This window comes from Canis lupus, chromosome 2 (assembly GCF_003254725.2).
Source record: "Canis lupus dingo isolate Sandy chromosome 2, ASM325472v2, whole genome shotgun sequence".
Taxonomy (NCBI): Eukaryota; Metazoa; Chordata; class Mammalia; order Carnivora; family Canidae; genus Canis; species Canis lupus.
Window position 1 is genome coordinate 7827877 of NC_064244.1, and position 20870 is coordinate 7848746.

At 35.8% G+C, this 20870-nt stretch overlaps 1 protein-coding gene across 6 annotated transcripts in view; it reads right to left on the minus strand.

The window, feature by feature from the left end:
* KIAA1217 (KIAA1217 ortholog) overlaps positions 1–5455 on the minus strand; it is a 432659-nt gene extending 427204 nt beyond the window's left edge. For 3 of the 6 annotated variants that reach the window (XM_025463933.3, XM_049099775.1, XM_025463944.3), the window contains exon 1: positions 5303–5453. The gene's annotated coding sequence lies outside the window, so the exon portion shown is untranslated. Of the gene's footprint in view, positions 1–5302 lie in introns of all 6 variants that reach the window. The other 3 variants (XM_049099758.1, XM_049099757.1, XM_025463930.3) reach the window with 2 other exon arrangements.
* Positions 5456–20870: the final 15415 nt, after the last annotated feature.

Consider the following 20870-nt stretch of genomic DNA (forward strand, 5'->3'; position numbering starts at 1 on the left):
ATTAATCCTCACCACTACTCCCTGCCATAAGCCATGCATTATTATTCTTTAATGGTTAATGAAACTCAGTCAAGAGGGATAATGGCCTTGCTCAAGGCCACAGAGGGAGCCTGTGTTAGAAAAGAATGAGACTTGACTGATTTTTGGCCTACAGGCTTGTACTTGGACCACCAGGTCATGTGTGATGCAAGAGCCTTTCTTGAATTGTATGCAGAGTTTTTGTGTTTCTGGTGTGTGTGTGTGTGTGTGTGTGTGTGTGTGTGTGCTGTGACACTCAAGTCTGTAGGCATGAGTACACATAGTAGAACTGCAAGGTCTTCCCTTCATGTATCCTTTCATTTCTCACTATTAGAAAAATATTTACCGTATTGTGATAAATTTTTTAACTGCAATTTGTTCTTTTCCCTTTTCATTTGTTGAAGAAACAGAAATCTGGGGCAACACATAAAAAGGCTGAAACCAGAAAAGCACATTCTGAACTACAGAATGTCACCAGTTTTTTTTCCCTGGAGATCAGACTGTCCAATCACAAGGTTTTAATTATATTAACATTTTTTATATTAACTTTTTTGATGGACGAAATGTTTTCTTTATAGAAAGGTGCTTTAGCATAGTGGTTAAGTGTGCCAGGTCAGGAATAAATATTTCCAGAAACTAGAGTTCTCTTCTACCTTTTTCTGTCTTCATGATGTTGAGCAAATAACTGAGGCTTCTTGTCTCAGTTTCCTCATCTAAAAGATGGAAAGTAATAGTACTCCATCATAGGATTGCTGTAAGGATTGTACAAGAAAAGACAATACATTTATTGTGCTTAGAAGTGTGCTGGGCATGGAGGCCTGGGTGCACAGTCAGTTTAGGATCTGACTCTTGGTTTTGGTACCAGTGGTGATCTCAAGGTCATGAGATCACACCCTGTGTCCACGCCCAGCATAGAGTCTGCTTGAGACTCTCTCTCTCTCTCTCCCTCTGCCCCTCTCCCCTGCTATCTCCCCCACTAAAATAAATACATTTATAAATAATAAATTAATTCTAAAAAAAGAAGTGTGCTGGGCACACAGGAAGAGCTCAGATATCATTGCCATCAACATCTATATTTTCAAGCTAAGCTACTGGTCAATGTTCATGTATACTTCTTTAAAAAATGTTTTTTCTTTATTTAGAACAATAGTTAAGAGGCCAAATAAATAAGTAAATAAAATCGAGACAAAAGAATTTTGCAGAAATATACCTCAAGAAGAATTCAGGAGAATAGAGAAAGCCCAGGAAGAAATGCCACATTCTCAAATGACTTATACCCTCATCCTGAATAAAATTGTTGACACATATCAACACATTCTTCAACATTCTTTCATTTGGTGAGTTTTCATCATAAGGAGAGCATTTCATGGGTGAAAATTACTGAACATTGCTGTCCTAACATTTATTGACTGCCAGTGTCTTTGGTTCTAGAGCTAGTCTAGACCATTGACTCGGAATGGAAAGCACACCATTACAGGGGTGTGGCTGCATCATTAAACATGAGTGTATGGTACCATCAAGTATAACTGTAACAGGTAAATAAAACACACAGATCCACTGCTTATAGACAGAAGAATGACACCATGTGTTTTGGTCTTAAAATAATCAGTGTAAGAAAAGCTTCTTGGAAATTAAAAATATCATGATGATCAAAATTAGACAGAAGACTTGGAAGATAGGGTTAAGAAAATCTAGATAGCATAAAAAGACAGAGCTAGGGCAGCCCGGGTGGCTCAGCGGTTTAGTGCTTGCTGCCTTCAGCCCAGGGCCTGATCCTGGAGACCTGGGATCAAATCCCATGTCGGGCTCCCTGCATGGAGCCTGCTTCTCCTTGTGCCTGTGCCTGTGCCTCTCTCTCTCTCTCTCTCTTTCTGTATGTCTCTCATGAATAAATGAATAAAATCTTAAAAAAAAAGACAGAGCTAAAAAAATAAGGAAGAGATAAGGATCAAAAAATTGATGCAGTAAATTCAATAGCCAACTCATAGGAATACTGTAATGAGAAAATCTGAGCAAATACAGAAGAGGGGATTATCAAAGAATTAATAAAAAAAAGAATTCACAAAACAGAAGCCGCTATTCTTTAAATTGAAGGTGCCCATCCAAGTATTCAGTCAAAATAAATGGGAAAGACCCCACACTTTAAGATGAAATTTCAGAATATCAAGGATAAAGAGGATATCCTCAAAGCTTCAAGAAAGAAAGGAAAAGTCACCTACAAAGGAATGTGTGAATGTGTGAACAACATGGGACTTCTCATCAACACTTCTAGATCCCAAAAGGTAATGGAGAAAGGCCTTTAATGTTATGAGGGAAAGATTATTTTCTGTCTAAAAATCTATCCTATTCCAGCTATCACTGAAATGCAAAAACATAAACAAAAACAAAGAGAATCAATATATTTGCTGGACATGTAAAAATTCAGAAGGCTTACTTCCCATTTTTCTCTTCTTAGGAAGTTTCTTGGGGATGTGCTTCAGCCAAATGAAGAAGTAATCTAAGACTTGAGAAATCAGTCAGGAAAGAGGAGGGCAGGAGGACTAAAGGATACAGAGAGAAGTACCTGAAAGGAAAGGGAGTTCTGGGAATATGATCATATCTATACTGTCCTTGGGAGAATCCAAAGCGCTGAGAAGGGAAAGACTGTAAGAGAAATGATTACAGCACACTTGTCTGGCTTACCAATAACAATATGAGGTCTCCTTAGCTATACACTTTATTGATTTTCAACTCATAGAATTAGTAGGTAAATCATGGAAGACTGAATTATGTTAACCAAAAAGTAACTACCATTAACCTTTTTAATATGTAAACAAAAGTACAGATAAAATTTAAGAGGGGGGAGACATGGAAAAGCGGTGAAGGGAAATATCACTGCATTAATTTAGGAAATAAACTAAATGAGGGACAAACTTTAAAAAGCTTAAAATTACCATAATATACTTATATAACTAAACAAATTACACAAGGGGGGATAAACGCATGTCAGATACATAAGAAACTACACAGACTAAATTAAACTCTGTGGACCTGGTAAAATAAGCATTCTAGGGATCCCTGGGTGGCGCAGTGGTTTAGCGCCTGCCTTTGGCCCAGGGCGTGATCCTGGAGACCCGGGATCGAATCCTACGTCGGGCTCCCGGTGCATGGAGCCTGCTTCTCCCTCTGCCTATGTCTCTGCCTCTCTCTCTCTCTCTGTGACTATCATAAATAAATAAAAATTTTAAAAAAACATAAAAAAAATAAGCATTCTAAAGAACCAACTCTTAGATCGTAATGTGATGGGCAAGAACCCACACAAGCTCAACACAAGCCTAGGATGGCATTACTGTTGTTTGGATTTCTTGATCTTAATGATAACCACCTTAAATAAAAACCTAATACAACACAGGGCTATCCTATAGAGTTTTTGTCCTGTTCTCCAATAATGGAAGGTTTCTATTGGTACTATGTGATATGAGGTGTGGCTATGAAAAAGAGAATTCTGATTAAAACAAGTATTTAAAATGTTAATAAAATACATATTCTGATAAGTGTTATCTTTCAAAATGAAAGAATGATCCAGTCTTGCTGCCGATTTCAAAACTTTGGTGGTAGAGCTCTCCTTTTGGATAGCCTGAATCCTCTCAGGGAGATGCAAAGAAAAACACCACCATATTATTTTATAATCTGCTCCCAGTTCATTTTTTTTTTTTACAAAAATATGTATTATCTATATCGACCTTGCAACTCAATAATCATCCTTGGTTTCAAACGACTTTTCACTAACCCCCCAAACAAATTTGTTTTCAGAGAAACACTTATTTTCACCCACTAAGTCTAATCAAAGGTACCCTCACAGGTTGTCAAAAGAAGGTATTTTGAAAAATCTTTGGAATAGCATCTAGCTTGGATTGTTTGTTTAAAAAGTCCCTCCCTGAGCATAACTTTTTCAGATGCAGATATATACATCTGAATACTTCTCAACTTGAGGTGGCTGGAATTCCTGTTTTTAGAAGATTTTTTTTACAAAAATTTAGAAGAATTTTTTGCATTCCTTTTTTACACATATTAACCTCAAAGAGAACTTTCCTTTTAAGTAACCAAAATTCACTCTACAGAGCAACTATCATCAATACTTCTCCAGTCTTTCTGTGTTCACTATATGTGTCTTATATAAAGTATTTTGGTCAATAAAATAGTTACTGTACAAGCATTCTATTGATCAAAGCGGATAGAATAATAATAATCCAAGTTAAGAAAAAAATTGAAATTTCCAGACAGAAATTTGCATCTTTGAACTAGTACATGGCACAAAAATATATCCTTGCATATTCATTTGCAATAGTTTTTAAGAGAGAAGAGGTCAGGATTAAAATCATAAAATAAACTGATTTTTTTCTCTAAAGTAGAAATTTTCAGTTATAAGAATGAGAATATAAAACAATTTTTTATTATACTATAAAATCATACTGTCAAAAATTACACCTTTGATAGCTCAAAATGTAATTAAAAAATAACTACTATAAATGTTGCTTAGTTTTTAATATGTAGTCCTTGATATAATGGAGAAAACTATTTTTCTACTTTAAGCTATGGTCTTATTGCCCTCTGTGATTTTGGACCTTAGGATAATAAAAGTTTGGTTACCACATGTCTCAATTCCAGGTCAAATATTCAACAGTATTCTTGCTAAGTAGATACACCACTCAGAAAGCTCACTTAAATGCTCCAGGTAACAAAGCTAGCAGAGATTTTTGTCATGCTTGGCAGGGAATCACGTCGTTAGATGATCATTTCAGACACAAACTCATTTTAAAAAGAGACTGCAAAAAATTAAGCATGCAAAAATTCTCTGGCCAGTTAATGATGTAGGTTTAGGACATGTCTCTTCTTTTTTGGTTGCTTTTCATATAGCCAAGCAATAAAAAAGAAACTTCATAGGAGTAGAACTGAATTATGAGAGACTATATAACACAACCAAGAATAAAATGTCATTCTCAAAAAAAATTGAAAACACTCAGTTTTTCTTTTCTTTTCTTTTTTTAATTTATTTTTTTTTGAAAACACTCAGTTTTTCTTTTATCATTCCTTAATTAATGAAGGAAAGTTCTATCACCTTCATCTTCCACATTATTGGTTATGTTAGCAACACACTCCAGGATTTTAGAAAATGTCATACTCACACAATCGGACAAGTTTTTGAAACCGTAAAAAGTCTCCCTCATTTAAGTTATCTGGCAGTATTATTAAGAAAGAAGTTTCCAAGTATAAGCTGACAAAAGCAGCCGATTTAAAACATTACCTTTATGTGGTGAAGCCTTCCGCTGAGCAGGAGTGGCTGCCGTTTGCACCTGCTGCTGTTTGACCAAATTTCCTTCATTTCCAGTTCTCAAAATCTTCTCACCTACACTGTTTTTTTTCTGTTTGCTGTTCAAATCGTCCCTTCGAGGTGATGGCTGCTTAGAAGCTGCATTAGTAAAGAAAGGTCTAGCCAAGCGGGAAGGTTTGGACATTTTAAAGAGCAGAAAAAACAACAATAAAAAGAACCAACCCCAGAATGTTACCTGCTGGGGCAGCAGATTCTAAACATTCCTTTGAGCTTCACTCTTCAACTGCCACAATTACGGCAGAAAGTGCAGCTGTATGGAAAGTGCTGGGCTGCCGCTGGATTTCTTTTAAACAAAAGGCATCATGCAGCCACATAACCCCATTTACTAGACCTGTGGAATGTAAATGTGTATTTTGAAGACCCCGGTGACAGTTTTGCAATGGTAAATGCTTCAACTCAGAGTGAACGGCAGATGCTAGAATATGCAATGTAAAAGACACACACACACACACACACACACACACACACACACACACGGAACTTCCAAGCATGCACAGACTAGACACCGGACAGACAGCCTAGGAGTGGGAAATGAATGTAAATATTACCCCACCTATTCAGGTACAATATACAAAAATGCACCAGATGTGCAATTGAAATTACCATGGAGTGCATACCGCATTCAGTTTCCAGGCATTAGTTCAAGCAAAAATTTCCTCGCCTTAGTACATTCCTATATCATATTCCCGAAGTTGACCATGTAGTGAATGCCCACCTACATGATTACTTCTCCTGCTGTTTATAGAACATGCATAGCACGATGGAAAAGAAGGAAACAGAAGAATATAATTTCCATACCTGTTTGGGCTACCATGGGGTACCTACTGATTGATAAGAAGAGTTGAGTGTCCTGGTGACATTGGACATGAGTGTATGTGTGGGAGTTGTGTGCATGTGTGTGTGTGGTGAGGTGGAGGAGTCTGGGAAAGAGCTATAAATTATTTTACTTTTTTAAAAAAGATTTATTTATTTATTTTAGAGAGAGAGAGAGTGCGTGTAAGAGGAGGGGCATAGGGAGAAGGAGAGAGAATCTCCAGCAGACTCTTCGCTGAGCTCAGGGCCCAATGTGAGGCTCAATCTCAAGACCCTGAGGTCATGACCTGAGCAGAAATCAAGAGTCTGACACCTAACCCACTGTGCCACCCAGGTGCCCCATAAATTATTTTACTTTTTAAAGAGCTTAGACTTTATTCTAATGAACAAATGAATACTTGTAATTACCATGCTTTCTAAAAAACTGATAGTGATATAAAAATAAAGTGTTCATGAGGTCATATTTTTCTAGGCTGAAGAATTCCTTCCACCAATTGAACACATAGCCCGTACCAGGAGCACACAACCCCTTCTCCACTAAGGGTAACCATTTTCCTCTTGGTTTCCTCTGTCAGTGATTTTTATGACTTAGGGTTAACCTATTTCCAACTTCAATTATTTTGTGTTCCCTTAGGGAGAGTCTACACAAACTATCTCTGAACTATAAAAAGGTTCTATGAATATGTGATCATACGACTCCACTCCAAGTGTAAATACCATGCCATTCCCCATTTATAGTTGATAAATGCACAGCTATTTAGCACTTTATCAGAGGCAGAATTATGTGCTGGAAAGAGTATACATTTTGGAATCAATTGGACATGAAGTTACTTCTAAATTCTATATTGAGCTCAGCCTCGGGCAAGTTCTTTCTCATCAATAAGATTGAGACAGTGATTCAACTAAAGTGACAAATCCGCACCTTCTCTGGCACATGATGGTACTCAATAAATGTGAATTTCTTTACCCTGTCCTTCCAAAGATTCACAGTCAGCCACACTCTGCCTTTGAAGCTAGATGACTGGTATCTTTCCAATGCCAACACCTTGCTGTTGCAGACAGAATGTGTGTTTTCCTAATTTCTTTTTTCTTTCCAACCTGCAGGATATCCTTTGGGTGATGGAGAAGATGTATGTGACAATTCACATATAATTAAGGATGTAAAGGCAACAAGTTCCATAAGGACCATAAAGATGCTGTTCAAGAAGAAAACTATAGGCTACTTCAGGGTCCCAGCTCTCCTTGAGATGATGATGATCATTAATAGCAATGGTTAACACTTGCTGTATATTTATTACATACTCAAACTGTTCTAAGTCATTTATCCCTCACAGGCACCCTAAGAGGCAGGTACTATTATTATCCCATTTTACAGATGAATAAACTGAAGTACTCACAGGCTTAGAAACTCACTCAAGATCTCACATACAATTCATACAGAAGCTGGGATTTGAACTCAGTTAATCTGACAGCGGGGTTAGCCCTCTGCTCCAGTAATCAAAAAGTCTGGCTGCAATCCATACCATGCACTGAGTGAGGGCACGCAATGATTGTTCAGTTACCATGGCATCACCTGGGAAAAGTGCCTCGGCCCTCAGAGGACATGTGCCAAAAGCCAGAATGCATGCCCCCTCACTCAACCCCCCCATCACCCTGTAGCTCCAAAAGCTGGGGATAGGACGTCTGCCTGAGTTCAACATCATGGGGATCATGCTACTCCAGTCTAGAAGCACAACATCCTGTGTGGGGGAGCAGATGGAAAGGGTGGCAGTCTGGATGATGTAAGTGAGCAGTTTCACATGGGGCCCACTAGCCCATGCACATCAGTAGAAGAGCTGGACAGTGGCAGCCATGCTCTCCTAAAGATTACAGGGGGCTCAGCCTTGGCTTCACTTGGTCCTCTTGACCTTTCCCATCCCTGCCTCCAGATCTGGCTTTCTGGCCAGGTGTTAAGAAAAACAACTTGGTGAGATCTGTCTGACTTCTAAGCTCCCCCTGTTCGAGTGCCTTAGGATCAGACACCCCAATTTGTTGTGCAACCACAGAAGTCACCTCACCTCTCAAGACCAAATCACCTTGAAGAAAGTGTCATGGTATCTGGCTCTGTTTTTTTTTTTTTGTTTTGTTTTTTGTTTTGTTTTTTGTTTTTTCAACAATCAAGGGAGACAATCAATATGAAAGCACTTGGACAATTGTAAAATAACACATGAATTAAAGGTCATCATTGGTATGGTTATAAATGACCAATTTTGCTCTTCGTCCTGACTAAACATTGCTGTGGTATCCTAGCAAAATCTACCGATAGCTGTGGTCAGCAAACTTTTTCTGTAAGGGGTCAGCCAGTAAATATTTTCAGTTTTGTGGGCCATATGGTCTTTGTTGCAATTATTCAGTTTTGCTCTCAGAGTGTGAAAGCAGAAATGATTGGGCAAGACTGTGTTCCAATAAAACTTTATTTATGAAAACAGCTGGCCAGAGAAAGTTAGCCACAGTTTGTTGATCCTTGTGCAATAGCAGCAAATTAACCGTTTGTGAATGACGGTATCATTTTGATTCCGGTCTCCTTATACAAAACCTGCTGTATGGGTTCCTGGCCTCCCTCTATGTCTAGATGAGCACACTTTGTGGTTTGGCTCCAAAGCAGATGTGAACAATTTCTCAAATTACCTCACTACAGTATTTGGACCTTACATTCAGGGACTCAAGGAGAATCTCAGATGGACTTCACAAACACCCAATATTGGTTCTAACTTAATTATGAAATGCAAGAGGACAGGAGTAGCACCCATCTCTTTGGCTAGCTGGGTTATATCATGTTTTGCCATTTTGTGCCAATAGTTAATGTACATAGGTTGCCACGTGGGAGGCATGGTTTGAGCACAAGGCTAACCAAATCTGTACTCTGAACTTTACTCGTAAAGTTTTTCATGCTTCATAGATTCAAGACAAAGCCTTGTAAGTTGAGATTTCTCAATTTCCTGGTTAAATGCTATAAGGATTTCTTGATTTAACAACTCCAATTTCTAAGAATTCTTTAAAAGGCATTTCTTACGAGTCCACTGAAAGTTGCTTTACACCATGATGTCATCCATCTGCACTTCTATATTGTAAAAGAGTCTCAAAATTATAAGACTGTCAGTGCCAAGAAGAACTTCTCTGGTTTTTATTGCAAAACACTCCCATACATAGAAGACTGAATGACTTATCTGAAACAACAGTAGATTTGGAAGCAGTTTGGAAAAGTCGTACAAAAATGTGTTAGACAGCCAGGTTGTGTGACGGAGGCTGGAATTCTGTAGTCACAGAAGGTTTTCCATGTTCTATTTTAAGAGTTGTATCAGCTCTAAGTGCAAGTTAAAATTTTATATTTAAGAGTTGAATCCTGAAGTAAAGAGAAGCCATTTCTTATGAGACTGGCCTTCAGGGATATTGTTGAAGGTGCCACTTAAGGTATACAAGATCCCAGAAACGTTAAGACAATCTAAACATCATTCTTATGAGTAGCTTAGTAATAATAGTGTATTCAGATTTACCCACAAGGTTTAAATACTTGTAATTCTAATAAGTAGTACCCTTTACTCACTCCAAATTGTGAACAAGGCAATCCTGATAGAAAACTATTTCCCCTTCCTTTAAAAAGAATTCTAATTAGAACTACGTAGTTCTGAGGAGGAAAACAGCAAAGAAAACTGAAGACTTCAAGGAGTGAAGCAGCATCACAACGACTTTTGACAAGTGCATGAGCTTATGAAGTCTCTTGCTATAACATAAAAAAGGTGGCAGGTCTTTGTATAATTTCAAATTACTTTGCTCATGCTCTTAATCATGAAACATCCCACATACTGAAATTTCCAGGTTAATAAAAGCCAAATCTCGAAAAAGAAAAAAGTAAGAAGAGGTTTTTTCAGAACTTGTAGGCACTTGTGCAAATATGGAATGACATTTAGCTCAAAAGATGTGTGATGCTTTTCTAAGATACCTTTCTGGTTCCTATAGGTTTTGATTTAGTGGCAGTAGGGGGGTAGAACTAATCATGATGTGAAAGAGCAAAATTGAATTAAATTAACAATGTGCTAAACCTTCTGGGGAAATTCTACATGTTCAATTAGCTTTTTAAAAAATTGTTAACTTTTAATCAAAATATGAAGATAAAATAACATCTTAGTGTTCTGTTCAATTAACTTTTTTAAAAAAGATTTTATCTGAGAGAAAGTGTATAAGTGGGGGGAGGGGCAGAAGGAAAGAGAGAGAGAGGGAAGGAGGGAGGGAGGAAGGGAGAAAGAACCTTAAGCAGACTCTCTGCTGAGCATGGAGCCAGATGCTGGGCTCAATCTCATGACTCTGAGATCATAACCTGAGCTGAAATTAAGAGTTGGATGCTTAACCTACTGAGTCACCCAGGCACCTGATGGTCAATTGACTTTTGATGAAGGATGAGTTAAGAGAAAGTGCATCCATTTAAACAGCATGAGGGTCATATGATTCACCAACAAAGACAACATACATTGTTGACTTTAAATATGTTTAAAGATTACATTTCCTTTTTTTCTTTATTAAAACCTCCGTAAATTTTACACCAAAGTAATAAAGAAGCTGGGCATCAAAAAAAGTAGTAAAAATTGGGAAATGCCTCTTTTCTTTGAATATTAGATCACATATGTTTAAAAATTAAAAGCCAATAAACACATAAGAAGAAGCAACATCACAAATCATTAAGGAAATGAAAATCAAAACCACAATGAGATGCTACTTTACAACCATTAGGATAATTATGACCAAAAAAAATCAGAAGCTAATAAATGTTGGCAAAGATGTGGAGAAACTGAAATCCTTGTGCAATCTTGATGAGAATATAAGATTGTGCAGCCAATTGTGGAAAATGGTGTTGCTGGTTCCTTAGAGAATTAAACATAGATTTACCATATGATCCTGTAATTCCACTTATAAGGATACACCCAAAAGAAATGAAAGCAGGAACTTGGGCAGATATTTGTACACCCATGTTCACAGCAGTATATTATTTACAGTAGCCAAAAGGTGGAAGCAACCCAAGTGTCCATCAATGGATGAGTAGATAAACAAAATGTGGTGCATCCATATAATAATAATGGAATATTATCCAGCCTTTAAAAAGGAAGGAAATTCTGGCATATGCTATAACAAAATGAATGAACCTTGAGGACCCTATGCTAAGTAAAATAAGCCAGTCATTAAAGGACAAATATTACATGAACCCACTTATGATGTACCTAGAGTGGTCACATACATAAAGTAAGAAAGAAAAATACTGGGGCTGGAGGAAGGCTGGGCTGGGGCATTTCGTGAGAAGAGTTTCAATACAGAAGTGAGAAAGTTCTGGAGATGGCTGGTGCTGATGGTTCCACAACAATGCAAATGCACTGTATCATTTGTTTTTAAGATTTTATTTATTTATTTACGAGAGACAGAGAGAGAGAGATAGGCAGAGACATAGGCAGAGGGAGAAGCCCCTGCAGGGAGCCCAATGTGAGACTTAATCCCGGGATCACGCCCGAGCTGAAGGCAGATGCTGAAACACTGAACCACTCAGACATCCCTGCAAATGTACTTTAATGTCACAGAACTATACATTTAAAAATGGCCAAAATGGGGACACTTTGGGTGGCTCAGTCCCTTAAGTGTCCAGCTCTTGATTTTGGCTCAGGTTATGATCTCAGGGTCATGGGATTGAGCCCTATGACTGCTCTAAGCTCAGTGGGGAGTCTGTTAAAGATTCTCTCTCGGGGATCCCTGGGTGGCGCAGCGGTTTGGCGCCTGCCTTAGGCCCAGGCCGCGATCCTGGAGACCCGGGATCGAGTCCCACGTCGGGCTCCCGGTGCATGGAGCCTGCTTCTCCCTCTGCCTGTGTCGCTGCCTCTCTCTCTCTCTCTCTCTGTGACTATCATAAATAAAAATTAAAAAAAAAAAAAAAAAAGATTCTCTCTCGACCTCTGCCCCTCCCCCTGCTCATGCATGCTCACTTATTCTCTCTCAAATAAATAAATAAATCTTTAAAAATAAATAAAAAACAAAAATAAAAAATGGCCCAAGTAGTAAATTTAATATTATGTATATTTTCCTGCAAGAAAAAAATAATTCAAATTCCTATTTACACACAGTGGATACTCCATTTAACCTCCCTGCCTCGTGAACATAGGGCTAGACAATGATCTACTTTGTCTATTTCTTCAACTTTCTGTAGCTTGGGCAATGCAAATTCTTTTTTCACAAGCTACATTTAAGTAGCTGTCCAGAGTCATCCTGCTACCAGAGGAGAGACACAGCATCACCCCTTGCACTGTCACACCAGCTGCACTGCAAACCCTTGTAAAGGAACGCAAAAAAAAAGTTCCCTTGTAAGGGAACTTAATTGCATTCTCTCTCCCCAACAGTCTTGAAGAAAACAAACACAAACTACTCCTCTCATAGCAAAGAGCAAGTTAAAGATGGATTTGTCTCAAAAAGACTCTGAGCCACCTTTCCAGAACTCGTCTCCTGGCTCTTTGGTTTTCTGGTACTGGCCTTTAGATCCCCCTGGAAAGCATCTCTTTTTCTTGGAAGTCATAGCAAACTCTCCTCAAAATGGGGGGCAGATTTCCCCCCACAGCTTCAGAATCCTTTCTAACGAATCTTTTGGCCCTTATTTTCCAAAAATTTCAGCGAATTATTTTATAGAAGCTCCTGCAGTAGAGTGTTTCCATTTTTTAAATAAATAAAGATCAAAATAAATAAATAAATAAATAAATAAATAAATAAATAAATAAATATCCATTGAGCACCCTGCACTTGTTTTTGTGGAACAAAAGAAGTTCGCACCAGACCCTGAATACTCTTTAGAGTGAATGAAAGGAAGAATTTACTCTATACTGCGTGAGAATATCTATAACCTTCATATCTCTGCAGACTCATGCTCACAAACAAGGCAATATAGGTATTTATGTAGAGACACAGAGCAGCATCTCTCTCTCTCTTTTTTTTTTTTTTTAACAAATCTATCTTAAAGAGAAGTTTGGTGTTTTCTCCTCTTTTAACACTGCTAATTTACAAAACCAGATGAGGCTCTAAAGATCTCTTTTAGAAGTGTCTTCCAACTTCATTTGAAGGAAGGATAACTCAGATGATTCTTTTCCTTCCTAAAACAACTCCTAGACAAAGAAAACTATTCACTTATGGGGAGTTAAGAAAACTGTGAAATACAAATTTATTTTCCATTATATTTTAACGTCACTTCATAGCCCTGGGATCCTTTCACTTCCTGCTTCTTCCTTGACATCTCTTTTTGTGTCCTCAGGAGACCTGTAATTTTAAACTCACCAAAAGCCTGCTTTCTGGAGAGGCTCTTCATGGGAAATTTATAACTTAGAATTTTTTTTTAGGTTAAGGAAATTTTAAAGTAACAAATATAATACTTAATGATGGAAGCAGTAAACTACTGATCTGAAAATGATATTTAGATTTCTGATACTCTTCAGATAATGGAAAACAAATTTTTAAGTACAGCAAATTAAAGAGGTTACATATTAAAGCGTGTAGATCAAAATAGAACAAGAACACACATGTACCCATTGCCATGTTCTAGAAATAAAACACTACCTTTGAAAAATCTGAAGTCTCTACATGCTCCCAATTGGCCACATGCCTCTTGAACTCTGAAGTGACAGCTTCCCTGGACGTAGTTTCAATGATTCTTTTGTTTTTTTCTTTTCCCCAAAGTCTTACAAATGCAAAAATTGTCTAAATAATATATTGCTTAGTTTTGCTTTTACTTTATGTAAATGACTTCAAATAAAATTTGCCCTTCTGTGACTTACTTTGAGGCTCAGCATTATTTTTCTTGAGATTTATATATGTTTGCATCTGATATACTGTAATTCATTCACTTTCATTTTGGATAGTGATCCATGACATGAATATATTACAATGAATGAACATATCACATTCTGCAGTTGGTGAATATTTTTTTTAAGTGTGAGGAAAGTATCTGTTTTCACTTTTTCCATACAGTCAATCAATCAATTATACCACACCACAATTCACCTTTTCTCATGGCTCTGAAGAATCAGTTTGTCATTTATTTATTTCCATCTGAAGAATTGTCATTTATTTGTTTCCATTTTTGTGAGTCGTTAATAGATTCTTGAATGTTTTTTTAAAGATTCTGTTTGTCTATCTCTGCGCAGGGCTACCTTAATAATCAGAGCTAAATCATCATAAAAATCGCTAATACATGCTGAGATGCCAGACACTGTTCTAAGCACTTTTCACATGGTAACCAATTTATTCCTATCATTACCCTGTGAAGTGGGCACTGTCACTATATGGATGAAAAAACCGAGGTTTTGGAGAAAAAAATTATAGGTATCTAAGTAGGTTGAGAGGCCCAATCTATCCACAGAGATTTTTCTAATCTTATTCATTATAAACCAGGATATCTCATTGAACGAGTTTTCTTTTAAGCTTTAGTGTAGCTGACACACAATGTTACATTAGTCTTAAGTGTACAAGACAGTGATTCAACAACTCTATATGTTAATCTTTGCTCACCACAATCATAGCTACCATCTGTCACCATGCAATGCTATTACAATACCATTGATTATATTCCCTATGCTCTACCTTTTATTCTCCTCACTTATTCATTCCATAAATGGAAGCCTGTATCTCTCACTTGCCTTCACCCATTTTGACCTCTCTACCTTCCCTTATGGCAACCATTGGTTCTGTTCTCTTTAGTTATAGGTCTAATTTTGCTTTTTCTTTGTTGCTTTATTCATTTGTTTTGTTCTTTAGATTCCATATATAGGTGAAACCATATGGGATTTATCTTTTTTCTGTCTGACTTATTTTCCTGAAGACAATGGGTATTCTTAAGGTGTGTCTTGGGTATTCTTAGACCTTTGCTCTAATAAGCAAATTTTATAAACATCTTGCTAAGTTCCACACAAAGCAAAAACTATTGCATTTTTCATTGATCATAACAAAGAAAAGTTCAGGACCAGATAGCTTCATAGGTAAATTCTACCAAACATTTGAAAAAGATTTAATACCAATTCAACTCACACTCTTCTAAAGAGGAAAAAAGGAAGGAACAGTCCCGAACTTATTTTACAAAATCATCATTGTTCTGATACTAAAACCAGACAAAGACATTACAAGAAGAGAAAACTGTGGGCCAATATCCTTCATGAATGTAGAGCAAAAATTAGCAAATCAAATTCAGTAATACATTAAAAGGATCATATATCACTATCAAGTGGAACTTATTCATGCGATGCAAAGATTCAACATTTACAAATCAAGCATGTGATGCACCACATTATGAAGGATAGAAATCATGTGATCATCTCAAGAGATACAGAAAAAGTATTAGACAAAATTCAATATCCTTTATGATAAAAATTCTCGATAAACTGAGTATTGACAGAACATACTGCAACATAATAAAGGCCATATATGACAAAGCCACAGCTATTATTATACCCAACAGTGAAAAGCTAAAACCTTTTCCTCCAAGGTCAGAAATAAAACAAGAATGTCCAGTCTCTCCATTTTTATTCAGCGTAGTACTAGAAGTCTTAGACAGCAATTAGAAAAAAAAAAAAAAAAAGAAAGAAAGAAATAAAAGGCATCCAAATTGGAAAGAAAGAAGTAAAACTATCTCTATTTCAGACAATATCAATATCAATCAATATCTCATGATATTATATATATGAGAAATTCTAAAGACTGCCTCCAAAACCGTTAGTTTTTGAATTCAGTAAAGTTGCAGTATACAAAATCAATAAAAAATCCACTGAATTTCTATGCACTAACAATAAACTGCCAGAAAGAGAAATTAAGAAAATAATCCCAATTAGAACAGCATCAAAAAGAATAAAATACTTAGGAATAACTTCACCCAAGCAGGTGAAAGACCTACACAATGAAAACTGTAACACATTGATGAAAGAAATTAAGGAAGAAACAAATAAATGGAAAGGTATTTTGTGCCCACATTAGAAGAATTAATATTGTTAAAACATCCACACTACCTAAGGCAATGTACAGATTCAATACAATCCCTATCAAAATTCCAGTGGCATTTTTCACAGAATTAGAGAAAAAAATAAATCCTGAAATTTGCATGGAGTCACAGAAGACCCCAAATAGGCAAAACAACCTTAAGAAAGAAGAACAAAGCTGGAGGCCTCATGATTCCTTATTTCAAACTATATTATAAAGGTACAGTAATCAAAACAATATGGTACTGGCATAAAAACAGACATACAGATCAATTTTACAGAATAGAGCCCAGAAATAAATACACAATTAATTTATGACAAAGGAGCCAAGAATATACAGTGGGAAAAGACCATCTCTTCAGTAAATGGTTCTGGGAAAACTGGACAGCCATATGCAAAAGAATGAAACTGGACTACTGTCTTACAACATGCACAAAAATCAACTCCAAGTGGATTAATGATTTGAACTTAAGGCCTACAATCAAAAACCTCTTAGAAGAAAACAGAATATTAGCTCCTTGATACAGGTCTTGGATTTGATTCTAAGAGCTAAGGCAGCAAAAGCAAAAATAAACAAGTGGAATTACATTAAGCTACAAAGCCTCTTTACAGCAAAGGAAATGCTATGGTGGTAATCTTTTTGCAATATATGTTTGTCAAATGAACACACTGTATAACTTAAACTTATACAATGTTATGTGTCAATGTTATCTCAGTAAAGCTGGGAAAAAAAAGTTTCAATTGCATTACATTAAATCTACTGATAAATTTACACTATTGAATCTTCATACTCATTAAGACATATTATGTAATATATTTTATCATGTTTTATAATATTCTACAAATTGCACATCTTTTGTTAAATATATTCTTAGGTATCTTACCTTGTTTCTGCTACTAGGGTGTCATTTTAAAGTTATATGTTTTGTTTGTTGCTTTGTGTGGAAACAGAATTTACTTAAACAGTTATTGGCTTGCTTCTGGCAGTTCACCCAGTAAAAGGAATCAGATTTACCCTTCTTTTCCAAACAACTAGGAAAACAGACAAAATATATGAACTGATGGTTTTCAGACATTGTACAATAGACAGCACAAGAGTGTGAGTTTTTAAGAGAATAAAAACAAATGTGGTGAGCACAACAAATGACTCAGGGTACTATTTGAGGAGTTTGGTCCACAGTGAAAAGAACAGATGCTCACATAGAGGCCGGCTGTCTCTGAGTTTAAGAAACACAGTTCAGGGGCACCTGGGTGGCTCAGTGGTTGAGCATCTGCCTTTGGTTCAGGTTGTGACCTTTGTGTCCTGAGATTGAGTCCCACATCGGGCTCCCCACAGGGAGCCTGCTTCTCCCTCTGCCTTTGTCTCCACCTCTCTCTCTGTGTCTCTCATGAATAAATAAATAAATAATTTTAAAATTTAAAATTTAAAAAATAAAAATAAAAAAGAAACACAGTTTGAAGTTCAGGAAGGCAAAGGCATAATTTTCATGGAAAAAAAAAATTACAGGAGCATGCTGTACAGAGTTCCGGAAATATGTGGAGTATTTTCTCTGATGGCAACAAAATTAAATTAGAAATCAGCAGCATAAAGATATTTGAAACATCCCCAAACATTTGGATATTAAATAATAAACATCTAAATAGCCTATGAGTTACAGAAGAAATAATAAGAAAAAGTCTACAACTATTTTGAACTGAATAAAAATGAAAACATGACATGAAAATCTGAGTGATGTTGCTAAAACAAGCTTAAACGGAATGTTACAGTATTACATAGGCTTATATTATAGGTATTTTACCAGAAAATAAGAAAAGAATGGTCTAAACCTCCACCTTCGAAAAAGTTAAATAAAACATAAGAACAAGGAGAAAAGCAACAAAGAACAAAATCAGTGAAATAGATAAAAAAGCCATAGAGAAAATCAAGCAAAAGTTATTTCTATGAAAAGATGAATAAATTTATAATAATCTAGCCAGCCTAAAGAAGAAAAAAGGAGATTTACACAGATTATCAGTATCAGGAATGAGAGGGCATCACCATAGAAAGGAATTATGACGAGTAACTTTATACCAGCAAATTCAACTGCCATGATGAAATGTACAAATTGCTTTAAAGATACAAACTACCAAAACCCACTCAAACGGATACAGGCAGTATTCCCATATGCATATAAAAAAATTGAATTGGAAATGAAAAACTCTACCATAAAGAAAACTCCAGTTGGAGATGGCTTTTTTGGTGAATCATATGAAATATTTAAGGAAAAAAGAACACAAAATCTACCTACCGTCTTCCAGAGGATAAAAGCAGAGAGAATATTGCATAGCTTATTCTATGAGGCTATATCACTATGACACCAAAACCAGATGGCACCATTAAGAAAAGAAAATCATACATCAAAATTTATCATGAACATACCTGTAGAAGTCTCTAAGAAAATTTTAGCATTTTAAATCTAGCAATATATGAAATGGTAATACATTATGGCTAAGAAAGATATATCCCAGAAATGCAAAGGTACTCTAACATTTGAAAGTCAATCAATGTAATTCATGGTTTTAACAGACTAGCAAAGAAAAACCGTGTAATCATCTCCATCGAAGCAGAAAAAAGCACCTGACTAAAGTCAACATTCATTCATAATAACACATTTTAATAAACTAAGAATCAAAGAGAACTTCTCCAATCCCATCAAGGACATTGATAAAAAATATCACACTAACACGTTCATATTTAAAGACTAACTATTGTATTTAGCTTCACAGTTGCTGACAATTAGTTTGCCTGAATGGTTGTAAAATTTTATTCTTTACTTAGCAAAATATGAGAATGCCGGTCTTTGCACCCAGTTTATTTATTTATTTTTGTAATAATAAATTTATTTTTTATTGGTGTTCAATTTGCCAACATACAGAATAACACCCAGTGCTCATCCCGTCAAGTGCCCCCCTCAGTGCCCGTCACCCAGTCACCCCCCCACCCACCCTCCTCCCCTTCCACCATCCCTAGTTCGTTTCCCAGAGTTAGGAGTCTCTCATGTTCTGTCTCCCTTTCTGATATTTCCTACCCATTTCTTCTCCCTTCCCCTCTATTCCCTTTCACTATTATTTATATTCCCCAAATGAATGAGACCATATAATGTTTGTCCTTCTCCGATTGACTTATTCTTCACCTACTCAGCTGTATTTGGTATTGAAAGTTAACTTTGCAGCCTAATCTCACATGTACCAATTTTACTAAACTGCCTTATTAACTCTAATAACATATGTATTCATTTGGATTTCTAGGTACATAAGAAGCAAATAATGAGATTTTTGTTTCTCCCTCTCTAAACCCTTTTCTTATGTCATAGCTAAGCTCACTGGAAGTGCCATGCTGAAAACAAACAGTGATGATGAGCATTTGGTCTTGTTCTTCAATATAAAGATACTTCTTTTTGACATTTCAAAAGTCATTAAAATATTTGCTATAGGTTTCTTGCAGATAGTTTTTTCAGCTTAAATATATTTCCTCCTTTAATTCCCAGTTGTTAACTGTTTTGATCATGAATGATTTCTGACATTTATCATGTGCTTTTTTAAAGTTTATTTTTCTTTTTGAGTCTTTTGGGATATACTTTTTCCCTTTTAAGCTGTTAATGTAATGATTTACATTAATAGTTCATTTGTATTAATTGAGATTACTGATATATTTTGATATATTTCTATTGTCATATATTTGTTCTTTTTATTAAGTTTGATTTTTTGGTTCCTTTTTGTTTACCCAGGCTTTTTCTTCTCCATTCTTGTAACTTTTGCTTCTATAAGTTTAGGGATACGCATTCTATTCTTTATGTTTACCTTATACATTTGATATTAATGTTTATTCTTAAAAATTCTAAAAATAATCAATAGTTTCCTCTCTCCTTTATTTAGAACAAGTACAAAGCCCCAGAAAATATAATTTCAATCATCCCCTTCTTACTCACATGCTAGTGAGGTCCAAGATTTAATTTTCCCTTGACCTTTGAAAAAACAAACTTACAAGTTAAACATCATGGTCAATGTAATTGTCAGTTGAACAGTTAACAGTTGTTTTTTTAGATGATGTCCACATTTATTTAAGACTTAAAGTCTGTTAATCATGTTTTATATTATGCATCACTTGTGATATTCATAGCCTATATTAAATGTAGTAGAGAATATCATTTGTGATATGGTTTGTTACTGTTTATATAGAAGTATAAGTGACTTTCAAACTTTCTGAAGTCGGCCACACATAATAAAAGCAGCAAATTTTAATTCTCATGTCACAAATTATTCTGAGATATGCAAAATGCATCCCTTTAGTGAGGTCCTGTTGGTAGGATACGTTTTGAGTTTCTAATTATTTTGAAAATATGTCTTCCTTTTACTCTCACTTTTATTTTTGTTTTTTTAAAATTGCTTGTTTTTAATTCTGGCAAAATGTATATAACATACTATTTACCATCATAACCGTTTTTTAAAATTGAAATGTAATTAACATACATTATATTAGTTTCACGTGTATGACATAATTCAATATTTGTATACATTATAAAATGAATACCACAGTAAGTCTAGTTACTGTCACCACACATAATTATAGATTTTTCCCCAATGATAGAACTTTTTAAGATTTAATCTTT